Raw genomic sequence first — 13,416 nt, 5'->3', positions numbered from 1 at the left:
AGAAGCCTTGTTTGTGCCTTAGTGTAGGACAAATAAAGCGCTACCGAAAATGGCACAAGGGCTATGGTTAAGAACAAATTCGTCGAGTATGAAGGGATTCGTACTCTTCATGTCCTCCGCGTGCACATACACTGCGCTTCGAACTCTACGTGTCGTTTATAACTTTTTCAAATCAAGGCATATGCATCACATGGGAAATTCCGGACACTACTGAATATATTTTAACACGAAAGTGTTTTATTCCGGGGAACACAAACATCTGAGTGACGTCATATCTGTCACGGAAGTGACGCCAGTACATCGAAGCAAGCGGCCTGTAAAGTGTGCACACCTGCACATGGGGTCTTCTTGCGGGGAAGCAACCTTTAGGACTAAAGAATACGTTATACTTAGGGTTGTTCGTTTTCAGGTTTTACATTTTAATACAAAAGTGTTTTATGCCGGGATATGCCAAGATTTCACTGACGTTATATCCGTCACGGAAGTGACGCCAGTATCTCCATCGCTCTCGCCAAGCACACCCACAAGACAGCCGCCGAACCGCAAATCATGCTAAGCTGCACATTTCGCTGCACATTTCACTTTCGTGTTTTACCGATTCCTATGACAGAGAGATCAACCACAGTTTTTGTACATGCCCTCGATTTCAAAACGAAATACATATTCTCCCTGACACACGTCCCGCTAACTTCACACCAAATTCCTTGAATAATCTCCTTCAGCCACCATATCCACCTAAATTGCCAAAATCAGCCTGGGACATGCACTCTTCTGCATTTGATGCCGCAACTCACTGTTTGTTTCTCTTGCAATTTCCCATGGCCATACCCCTGGTCTGGTGCATTAGCAAGATATTCCCGCGTTTTTTTAAAGTACCGCTGTCTATCCACAAAGTGCAGACAGCGGTACTTAAGCGGTATTGTCCCGCTATCCATTTGGGCAGACCGTAAACAAGGCATCAATTTAGACGTTTCCCCGTACGCAGCAGCCTTGGTCAACATACTGACGTTTGTTTTAGGCGCATTCCCTGAATACGTCATCGCTAACGTCGCCAAATGCGCGATTATGCGGGAAAATTAAAATTTCGGCATAAAATGTAGAATGAATGAACGAATCTTTATTCAACAACAGGTGCCACCCGCCCAAAGGAAGGAACCCTTAGCCCGGGATCCCCCGGATTTTGGTGTTAATAAGGCATCGTTTGCTGCCGGACAAGCGTTGGGGGCACTATAAAAACGCAATGTTTCGAATAAAACAAACTTGTACTCTGTCTTCACGACCGCTTTAAAGATTACACGGTGCCTAATGTACTACTGTATACATTTAAACATAGGGAATTTTTAGAGACATCCAAATGTTGGGCTTTCTTGGTTTCTAAGCCGCTTTCTGGAACAAAGACGGTTGAAACGCGAAGCTTTCTCCGGTACGAATGTAAAGTCCACAATCCAATCACGCAGAGTACAAATATTCGACGACGCTGAGCTAACCGAATGTGATGTTATGAGCTTGTATCTGTTAGTTTGTTATTGGGTCATTTGAATGTTCTGATTTGGCTAGATCAGCGCTCTAGTTCGTTTGGGCTCCCCACGGTCAAGCGTGTGGCGTGGTCAACGTGCCATCTGGGTCCCTGTTAGAGAACGCTTTCATGTTCACCATCGCTCAACGGTATGGCGCTAAACTGCTTTCGTCGATTGATTGTAGGGTTTAACGCGCCGACGCTGCACAGGCGATGAGGCACGCCGTAGTGGAGGGCTCCGGATTAATTTTGACCACCTGGGGATCTTTAACGTGTGCCGAAATCTCGTACACATGGGTGTTTTTGCTTTTCGCCTCTATCAGAAAAGCGGCCGCCGAATCTCGAACGCGCGGGCGTTTTTGCTTTGTTAGAAAAGCTGCCGTCGCGGACGGTAATCGAACGCGCGTGCTTGTGCTCAGCAGCAGAACGCCATAGCTACTGCACCACCGCGGTGGGTAAACTGCATTCGTCAACCACAATGGAACCCGTTGTGCGTGCAAAGACAGCCAATTGTTTATTTTGTGATCAATGTGCCCTTCGGGGAAAACCATTGTGTAAAGTTGGCATTCCTGCATTACGGTTTTTCCGACGCCACTACAAGTGCGACGTAGAAAGGTTTGCTTTGATAAAAAGTGTAAAGGCGTCGTCACATCGTCGAGAAGGAAACCACACACCGCGGAAGACCGGAGACAGCAACGCTATTGCGGGCTCGAAGCGTGCGAACGTAGAAGACGCTACCGATGCAACGTCAGCATATCTGCCCTGTCATGGTTTGGGCGTGGCTTGGCTTTGTTCACTGCTCCGTTTATTAGGCGGTCACTCCTATCGACGTTATCCCTCTTTATTTATTGCCGAAGTTTTGTTCTAGAAGCAGATAAGGCGACGAAGGAATGAAAGTAGAAGCGCTGGGCCGCTGGGCTTCCAATGGCTGGCACTCGGGAATGCGCGGCGAATTCTAGCAGACGTATATAGCGTGGCCGCTTCCGAGTTAGACTTCTGCGCTCTTGCTGCTTTCGGCAATGTTGCTGTGATGTTGCTCATGCGAACTTTTATAACTTTAGTTCAAGTGTGCCCTGTTCGTTCTGCGTGTGTGTGCGCACGCGGCTGAACTGGACGACCGCCTGGCGCCACGGGAACTGTTTGGAATACCCCATCACAACCCGCCGCCCCGCGTCCGCGGAGGCGCTTCGAAACGGTGAGCTCCGCGGCATAACCCCGGGGGTGCAGTAAATGCGTGCCAAGAAGCTAAGCTAAGAGATAATTTCGGTTTCTCTGGACTTCGTCGTCTAAAACCACGCGTTTATAACTCAGCGACACTCGCTCGTGAGCCTCGCAACAAGTGGGACATTGGTCGTCGCGCTAGCCTCGCGGCGGGCGGTAGGCGCTGCTTTCGAGGCAGCGCCGCAGTTGTGGGTTTCCCCACGAATCATATCAAGGAGGAGTGCCTCAATGGCTTTGTGTGTGTGTGTGTGTAGGGGGGGGGGGGGGGGGGGGAAGGGAGGCAGGATGCAATTAAACTACACCAACTTTCTTTTTTCGTCTACTTGTGAAATATTACACGTCTAATAATCAAACGCTCATCCCCGTGATGTATGTTTTTTTTTTTTCGATGTAATTTCTTTATAAAATTTGCTTTAGGCTGCACCACTTGCTTCCGACATTGATTAGCGTTGTTTGTATTTAAAATATCCCCCATTTATAGTTTCGTGCCTCGAACCACGTCCCTTTCTTTTTCTTTTCACCTGACGTCCACTGCAGCTAAAGCTTCCTGTGAGGCTTCGTATTTTCAGAGAAATTTGCTTCCTGTTTGGAAGTAAACCCCCTTAAATTAAAGTAGACAGGTGCGTAATTTCTCTTTGTGTCTCCCTTTAGATGGTAACGTGGTGTTTCACTCCTCCTTTCTTTGGGGCTTGACCAAACTGCCCAGGCGTTTAATACGATAATTGACAAGAATAAAATTTAGACATCCGAGGGGTGTCCAGGAAAACAAGGGGTGGTCTCCACACCCCCTAGGGGATGTGTAGTGAAATCACTGGCCGCAGTGGTAGTGGTGAACTCTGCGGCGCTACCTCTAGGACCGCTAGCTTCTAGGACGGCAACGTAGTGGTCCCATGGGAGATATAGGACCTACACTTTTAATTTAAAAAAAAATGTCGTAAAAGCGTACTAACGGCCGTATCAGAGGACTCTGGCCGTATTTACTAACTCCTTACGAACCGTACTATACCCGCGGTATGCGGTACGTAAGCTCTGCCACTAACAACTGCATGGTTAGGAAATTAACTGGGTGTAGCAAGTAGTATACACTAGATTAATGTCGTGCTTATGACTAGGTCATCCATGGCCAGTTAGTGAAGGCATGTAGCTCAGAAGGGTGTTAGCCTTGTGGCTCGAGCAAGGGCGGCTACCACGGCTCGCGGCTGGGCGGGCTAGGAAGGCCACCCACCACATCATCTTCCGCTCCAATAAACGTTTATCAATAACAGCAACAACGAACGGATCGCCATTTGTCATCGAACAAAAGTCGATGGCTCATAGAGCTGCGTAAAGTGGAATCGATCAGCAAAAACAACAAAAAAAGTTATACTGTCTTTGGCGTCTCCTTAGACCCATCACTGTGACCAGGGCGTCACAGTGAGGTCTGGCGCTTTGAGGTCTAACGTCGTCAACCGGTACCCGCGGCTGGACGCACAATGAGTATGCTAGGTATACGTCGCAAGTTCCCACTTGAAGGTCACCTATATAGCGTCGAAGGAAGAGACAACCGATTTTTATGGAGTGCATATCCTCCGGCTTTATATGAAAGCCAGCGTTTTATGGTAACCGCAAGGGATTTCTAAATACACAGGCTGTTACTATTTTAATTTCGCACTAAAATTTCGGTAATCCGAAAGGCGGCGACATGTGGTGTCTAAACGTGGCACTGCCTTACGTGTCCAAACAATTCCGTTGATTTCAACGCGTGATTCATAAACCGCATGAAGGAATAGGAAACGTTGCACACTGTTGTTGTTTTATCCGGGGACAAGTTTTTTAATACCGTATTTACTCGATTCTAAGCACCACCTTTTTTCCAAGATCGCAGTGCCTAAAGTAAGGGGGGGGGGGGGTGCTTTCAAATAAAATCAAATAATTTATTTGCCATCATACATGGTAGATGGAAAGGCGGTGGGAAAAAAGCTGCTCACAGGCAGCTTGACCATCCCACAGCCCCTGGTTTATTTGGTTCAGCGCAGCATCACAGTTGCACATGGCATTATAAATGAACTGAACACACTGAAAAAAAAAATGATTCGTAAAACCTAAAATGACCCCCCCCCCCCCCCACACACACACACACACGCACACATACACACACTTTTCGCTGCAGTAGCTAGGTGAGAAAGACGCGAGGAATAATGTATTATACAGCAAATACTAAAGCAAGCAGCCACGCGCAGCCACTCTCAATACCACTCGAGTGTGTAGCACCGCGTGAGCCGCAGCTCTCAGTATCTCACAGCATGTTGTCTTTTGCTCTCTCAAATATTTCTTTCAAATGACTCAAGTGCAGTGAAAGGCCCAAGAACAAGAAAGCGCCGTTGGTGGTTTGGGTCGTATTAAATATATAAGCCTTGGCAAGGCGCGATCGAGCTCGTAGAAAAGGGGGTGCTTAGATCGCATGCAAACTTTTTCCCTTTTTTTTTCGGAAAGTAGGGGGGTGGGGGGGAGTGCTTAGAATCGCGATAATACGGTACCTCTTTTAATCCCACGTGCAGTTAAAAGTATGTTGCAGCACGGCTCACTGCCACGGTTGCCAACATTCCTTTTGGCGGGACACGTATGGCTAGTATATCTAAAAATTGCGATTTCGAAAGTTCCAGGCCGCTACCAGCCAAATCATTTCGGGTTGACGTGTTTTAAGTGATGCCCTTTCATCTGGATTAAAGAAAATTATACTCGACAAAAATCGAATGTCTGTCCCTTTTAGCTTCAGCATGGGACGCTAAACTTAACGTCGAACTTTAATTTCTAACGCCGTCAGCCGGTACCCATTAAAAAGAGCACTCATTGTACTCATCACAGTTAAATTTCTGGGAGTGGCGGCTCATACCGGAAGACCTCAAAGCAAACCGTTCGGCCTAAACAGGAGAATACCTGACAGTTTGTGCTGTTATACTAAAAAAGGGGACATGCCCACAGAGTCCCACACAACTGCAGTGTTGCATTATTCATCGCTTTATAAGCAGACATGTATGCTGATTTCGCGTGATATTCTGTGTGCGCAGCCAAAAAGTTTGCACTTTTACAGCGAAGCTCTATATGTCTGTCCCTCACTTTCTCGTCCTCATTCCGGTGAAGACGCTTTACTGGGCACCGCTTCTGCGCTCTTCATTGCCACCGCCGACGCCTCTTTCACAAGCTTTATACCCCTTGCCACCACCGACGCCTCTCTCCCAAATTTGAGCAATCGGCTGATAGCGGCGCTAGTGCCGTTATCGGTAATCGCTTTGGAACGGACGCGTGTCGTTCACTCGGAGGAAGAAGAGCGCACAGAAGCGAGGATGGGCGCGAAAACAGCAGAAAGACGCTGTCGCAGAACGTGCAGCCACCATTGTTGCCTTGACCTCGTCGAGTAGTTGCGAATCCCTCTCGGATGAAGAGCAACTTGCCCGCTTGAAACGCCGACGGGAGCGAATAACGATAATATATAAATTCCCTGCAATACCCTATCATAGCAAAACCTACCATAGCTACAGCTTCGCGGGCTTCCATCTTCACAGCGTAAGGGCTCTGAATTTTTGGTTAGGTTTAGTTCTGGGCCGGGATCGGCGTGCGAAAAAAAAAATGGTTCGGGTCAGATTTAGTTACGACGAAATTTAAAGGTAATGGGGAAAAAGCGGAAGTATTTTTGCGAGGAGTGTGTGATGCTGCTGTGCACAGTGTCCAGGCACTCCTCGCGTACTTTTTGTCGCCTAGAAAACTTGCTGTTAAAGAAAGAACTTCTCGCCACACACAAAAAAGCTCTCAAATGAACGGTAAATACTCCGAGAGAATTGTTAGGAACTAAGGGAATGGTGAAAAGAGAAAAGAGGACTGACTGTGAAAGGACTGAAAGTGAAGGCGAGTTATTAGTCACTCAAATGAGGAGGAGGCGCGGAGGACGAACTGAGGTGTCCGTCATGCGCGCGTTAACTGAAACAGTACATCTGTAACCCCGTTCAAGCAACACCCGCCCAAAAAGCATATTATCCGCCAGCCTTTCCGAGGAGCTGGTCGCTACGTTTGACAGTGCTTTAGTGTGTACGAAGCGGTCGTTTTAAATTTTGGTCTTCTGTAGCTATAAGCGGCAAATATGGATTATCTCGCACGTCGAACCGTGGCGTCTAGACGCCTTGTGTCTAGACGTCTTGCGTAAGAGGTTTCGCAAACGCGCTGAGGAAAACTGAAACACCGCCGCCTCCGTGGTTTTTGTAACTCGCACGCGGGAGCTCCGCGCAAAGCTAAGGCCTCAAAATTGCATGAAGAATAAATATTGCGAAGGGTGCTTATAACTTGCTAAGCGTGTGAAGGCGAAAGATAAATACTAGTTGTACCTTCTGTTTATTTGCTGTTGAACTCTCTGTTGAACTATGCGGCCGTTCCCGTCACCACTTGGCCCCCAGGACAGCACCCTTGGAAGCGTGTTCTGCTCGCTGGCCATCGCCAGGAGCCTCCTGTTCGCCCAACTTACAAGGATATCACGGAAGTGACCATGCAATCCTGGCGACAACCATCCAAGGCACGGATTACAAAACTACTACTGGCACTGCAAAGCTCACGGATTGGTCCAAATTTCGAGAAGAACGCCGACAGATATCTGAGAATACCATTTTGACAGTGCAAGAATGGATCCAGCAATTGAGCCAGGGCGTTAAATTACACACCCAAAACATTCGTACCACTTCCTCGACTCCCAGCGTGAAGGCGCACCTTCTGAACATGTGGGAAGCCCGGCGAGGCCTCTTGAAACGATGGAAGCGCGAATGTCTCAATAAGAAACTCGAGAAACGCACAGCAGGGCTCACAAAACAAGCACCTGAATACGCCAGCAAGTTAAGTCGAGAGAACTGGCTAACGCTTCGCGACGAGTTGAGGGGCACGCTCAGCACATCCAAGACATGGAAATTGCTTGGATACCTCATTAATCCGGTGGCCTGTAAGACGGAGTCTCATAGGAACATGGCTCGAATAATTTCCGCCTTCCCCGGTGGAGACAAGCAACTCCTTGATGCCTTAAAGACCCGTTATTTCCCCGGTCAACCCAAAGAAGCACTTCCACCTTACACCGGCGAACCCAACAAGTTACTAGATCAAGACATCCATATTCACGAGGTAACCGCGGCCATTCACGCTCTGAGGCGCCACACAGCCCCTGGCATTGACGAGGTTACCAACAAGGTACTCATTAACCTCGATGACAATTCAATAATTGAACTTACACCATACCTCAACAACATGTGGCGGGAAGGTATACTACCAGATGAATGGAAAACTGCGGACGTTCGCTTTATACCAACACCGGGGGAACAACTCACGTCGTGCGTCGGCAAGTTACTCGAGCGTGTAATTCTTAGGTGAAGCATGTTTGCAACCCTATCTTGAAGACTCGGGCCTATTCCCAACAACGATGGTGGTGTTCCGTCCTCATCTCTCAGCCCAAGATATCCTCCTCCAGCTTAAGGAAGAAGTCATGATACCAGCTACCCGCAATGCCCCAACGGCCATCCTGGGACTTGACAACAAGGGTGCTCTTGACAATGTGCGGCACACAAAGATCCTGCAGAACCTCAACGCACTTGGATGCAGCGGGCGCACATACAGATACGTGAGGGACTTCCTTTCCGGCAGGAAAGCTATCATAAAAATCGGTGATACCTCCACAAAACCATGTGAAGGAAAGTTTGACATCCACCTAAATGCAGCCATACGGCTACAAAGGAAAGCTATACAGCTTTCTCAGAAACTTCGCAGTTGAAGAAAAATTCGTCCTGGTCCAGGATTCGAACCCGGGACCACTGCTTAACCGGAGCAGTCGCTCTACCAACTGAGCTAACCAGGAGGCTAGCCGTTAGTAGCGCGAAAGCGAATTGATCAACAACTCGAAGTGAAAGACAGGGTTAATCGACCAGATTTAGGGGAAATCCCCAAGGTGGAGTAAGTTTCTGTGAAGGAAAGTTTGACATCCACCTAAATGCAGCCATACGGCTACAAAGGAAAGCTATACAACTTTCTCAGAAACTTCGCAGTTGAAGAAAACCATGCATTCCTCCTGGGAGGTCGCGGCACGCCTCAGGGAGCAGTGCTCTCTCCCCTGCTGTTTAACATTGCCCTCGTTGGGATTCCGCCTCTCCTCAACAATATCCCGGGGATCAGGCATGGCCTATACGCGGTTGACATCACCATCTGGACGTCGGCGGGGTCAATTGGGGCAATGCAGGATCGCTTGCAAGAAGCAGCGGATATGGTAAGCAAGTATGCGAAGTCGTGCGGCCTCTGCTGCACTCCGCGAAAATCGGAGTTGCTAGTCGTTTCGCCACGCCAGAAACATGTCCCAGGCACATCCACCATCTGCCTCAAGTTGGATGGCCACACCATCACTCCATCTCAGCATATAAAGATTCTCGGAATGACCTTTCAAGCAAACAAGACCAACTGACTACCCATTTCGAAACTCAAGACAATGACCGATCAGGTGACGCACATGATACGCCGGATCGCCACGAAAACCCGTGGCATGGGAGAGGTGGACCTGCTTCGGCTTGTCCAGGCCTTTGTCAAGTTGAGGATTATATACGCGTTACCATACGCTCTGCTCAGCATCACCGAGACACAGAAGGTCAACACGATGATCCGCAAGGCATATAAACAAGCACTCGGACTTCCGGTCTCCACCTCCATCGAAAGACTTCTTCGGCTAGCCATTCATAACACTGCCGAGGAGCTAATTGTGGCTCATCTAACCAACCAAAGAGCGAGGCTGGGGGTAACGGAAACGGGAAGGGCGATCCTCTCACGCCTCTGGCTCTCGGCTCCACTCGCACCGCCTGCACTCACGGGAAACCTACCGCACGAAGTCCGTAAAAACATCACGGTATACCCCCTGCCCCGTGCATGTCGACAGTAGGGAAGCCAAAGCAAAAGCCATATACAAGATCTATGGCAATCAACCAACAACGGCGTATACCAACGTGCCGTCTTATCCGGGAAGGTCCGCAACGCTATCCACCGTAGTCGTCGAAAACAAGCACCGTTGAAGCCTCTCTCTTGCCGGCGATAATACTACACAAGCGGAGGAAGTGGCAATCGCCCTCGCCGTCGTACAAACTAATGCAGCGGTCATTGTCACTGACTCGCTGCAGGCTTGTCGGAATTTCGTTAGAGCACGCCTGCACACAACAACGCTACGCATCATCCAGCAGCAGCCCCCGAAGAGGCTGATCAGGATTTTATGGGCTCCGGCACATCACGGTATCTCTGAAAACGAGGCGGCGGACGTCATCGTTCGAGAATTGACCCACCGAGCGGGCGCCGAGAGCAGCGTTGCCGAACCCGAGCGCATGCAGCCCTTGACCTCTTACGCCGAGATCTCGCAGCGCTACAGGCTGTCGCGTCAGACACTCGCTCCCCCCGCAAATCTCTATCCCGAGAACAGGAACGTCATTTACGTGCTCTCCAAACGAACACATTCCCCATTCCTATCCGGCTTCACCTTTTCAACCGCCAGAACTCCCCGCTTTGCCGATTTTGCGGAGAACCCGGAACGCGCATATGGTCGGAGGGTGTGACCGATCCTCAGTGATTCCCCCCAACCTGCAAATTTCTACTGTCGAGCTTTGGGAGAGCGCCTTGGCGAGCACCGGCCTGGACAACCAGCTTCGGCTGGCTCAAAGGGCTGTAGCTGCAGCCCGTGTTCAAGGCATCCTGGACTAAGGACGCCTCCTTTAAGCTCCAGTACAATCCCCCCTGTTGCTTTAAATAAACGTTTATTCTCCCTCTCCTGTCCCCCCCCCCCCCTTCCCCCCTCTCGAGTCGGGGGAGTCGCCTCTCAAGGGGCATTGTATTGCACGTGTGGATATACCCTCTTACGGCGTTGCTGCTTCCCTTCTTCGAGGGTGCATCGATGCAACGTTACTAGAAGCTATTCTAGTAACGTTGCCTCGATGCACGGTGCTGGCATCGAGGCACCCTACCTTCCCCGGCGCGCGCACTCCACGGCTCGCGGTCCTAATATTTGTTGATTGATTGATTGATTGATTGATTGATTGATTGATTGATTGATTGATTGATTGATTGATTGATTGATTGATTGATTGATTGATTGATTGATTGATTGTGGCAGTTTAACGCGCCGACGCTACACAGGCGATGAGGTGCGCCGTAGTAGAGGGCTCCGGATTAATTTTGACCCCCTGGGGATCTTTAACGTGCCCTAATATTTGTGCCATAAATTTTCTGTGCCTCACAGAGCGCGCGTTCGAAACAGAGATTTAAGGCTTTCACCCGATTAAAAAAACAGATTTAGCACTGTACGAGGAGGAGGAATAAAGTGTACGACGATATGTCTGTGCACGTATACGTGCCCTGTTGTGTTTGTTTGTTTGTTTGTTTGTCTTGCCGAACCCGAACCCGAACCCGAACCCAGTTAGGTTGGTATATTCTGTTCTGTCCTGTTATGTTCGTATTTGTGCCTAAACCAAATCGAATACTGAGTCAAATGTGCCCAAGATTTTGTTTTTTACGCTAAACAGTATTGACAAGTATGAGCCCGGCCACCAGTACCAGTGAACCTGGGTACATGGCGGAATAACTGCGACTGAGTAAACGTGCTATCCACAAGCATCAAAGGTGCAGTCTAAGAAGGAATGCTACATGCGATACTCGAATTGATGTTGAGGTGCCGTACTGCCACAAGCAAGATTGCGGGTTCCATTGAATAAGAATACAAATGACGCCTTACGAGGATAAAAAATGTTAGCCAGAAGCCCGAAAGCTGCGGCCCGTAGGCTTTTAGACGCGTTCATTCGGAATAAAAAGGATGCACTGTGCATTAGCGACGTGTGGCAATGAGTTCTGCGCGCAAGTGAGTTCGGCTTTTTGGAAACATTGATCTAAAGCAAATATGATTATGTGTTTTCAAGCCTCTAATCACCTTTTTTAACGGGGTGCGTTATATAAAACTGGTTTCGAGTGGAGCGCCCGTACTGCCGTTTATATCCTCGTCGTTGTCCGCGTGTTTGCGTCATACTTTAGAAATGTAATCAATTCACACAAAATGGCAGAAAAAAATCCTGATTCCACCGCCGGTGCTTCATGGCTAATTGGTATATTTTACTTTCCGTGACATCAAAGGGTACGAATGGAGGCGACATAAGTTGAGCGATAAGCGAGTGCGTTGTTGTTCATAGAAAGTTTATGAGTTTTCATAAAGCATGGCACTTCAGCAATCGACTCGAATTACTGTATACGAACATATTCCGATATACTGATATGTACAACTTGGGCATTATCCCTATCCAAACACGTCAGCACCTTTGCGTGCGTGTGAGTGCGTGTGTGTGCGTAAGTGAATATATATATATATATATATATAAATTGTTACGTGGCGGCAGGTAAATGACGAGGCGAACCATGGGCGACGATGAAGTGATGTATTTACAAGATGTTGCCGCAGAGCGATGCGATCTATTTACAAGCGGCCATGATCGCTCGGGGCAGCCGCATCCTCTTCGTCGTCTTCGGTGACGGGTTATGGCGCTATGGGGCATTGTCCACATATGTGTTCCGTGACATCACCCCCCCCCCCTCCCCCCCGGTGGAGGACGACCGCCCCGGTCGAGGCCAGGGCAAAGACAGGGTGGCGAAGCGGATGAGCAGTGCGATGAGAACATGTACAATGAAGTCTTTGCTGCCACTGATGATGGTGATGGTCGCGATGAGCACCGGCCCCAGAAAAGCTTTGACCACCGCCGAACCCACGAGGCAGCGTCCACAGCTTTCGGAGAAGCGCCGGAGATCTGGGCGGGGGGACGTCGTCGGCTATACGTCTGGTCGTGGCTGGTCAGTTCGTCTGGTCTCGGCGGAGCACGGGCAGGGGACACGGGGCTGGGGAATGTCGCATCCGTGGCTCACCGGGGCTGGGGCGGGCCAACGCTTTCCAAGAGCCAGGTCGAGACCGCTTCATGAGCCGAGACGGGGTGAAGCTCGGGGCCGGGATGGGACTGAAACCCGCACCCTCCACCAAAATGTTACGTGGCGGCAGGTCAATGACGAGGCGAACCATGGGCGACGATGAAGTGATGTATTTTCAAGATGTTGCCGCAGAGCGATGCGATCTATTTGCAAGCGGCCATGATCGCTCGGGGCAGCCGCATCCTCTTTGTCGTCTTCGGTGACGGGTTATGGCGCTATGGGGCATTGTCCACATATGTGTTCCGTGACAATATATATATGTATATATATATATATATATATATATCTACAAGAGAAGAAAAAACTTCGAACAAGGTAAAAGCACGATTGTGGCCTACGTTTCAGCAAAGAGAACTTGCTTTCCTCAGGGCTCTTTGCTGAAACGTAGGCCACAATCGTGCTTTTACCTTGTTCGAAGTTTTTTCTTCTCTTGTGTTCTCTACCATCTTCAAAGTTCTACTATATATATATATAGTTTTCAGAAAGCAAGAAAACTACAAGAAGCGTACGCACAGCATTCACAAAGTTGATTTGGCAACAATGAGTCGCTGTGCACTACAAAATGTGTCAATTATTTTTGTTTGAGTCCTTGCAACTGCATCTTCACGGAGGCTAGAGGCCTCAACTTCGCGAGTGCTTACGAGCCACCGAATTTAGAAGACTGCAACGTGGTAATGAAGGACGAATAG

The sequence above is a fragment of the Haemaphysalis longicornis genome, unplaced genomic scaffold (genome assembly GCF_048455015.1).
Source record: "Haemaphysalis longicornis isolate Haplotype H1 unplaced genomic scaffold, Haemaphysalis longicornis Haplotype H1 scaffold_7, whole genome shotgun sequence".
Classification (NCBI taxonomy): Eukaryota; Metazoa; Arthropoda; class Arachnida; order Ixodida; family Ixodidae; genus Haemaphysalis; species Haemaphysalis longicornis.
Note: the sequence above shows the minus strand (reverse complement) of the source record.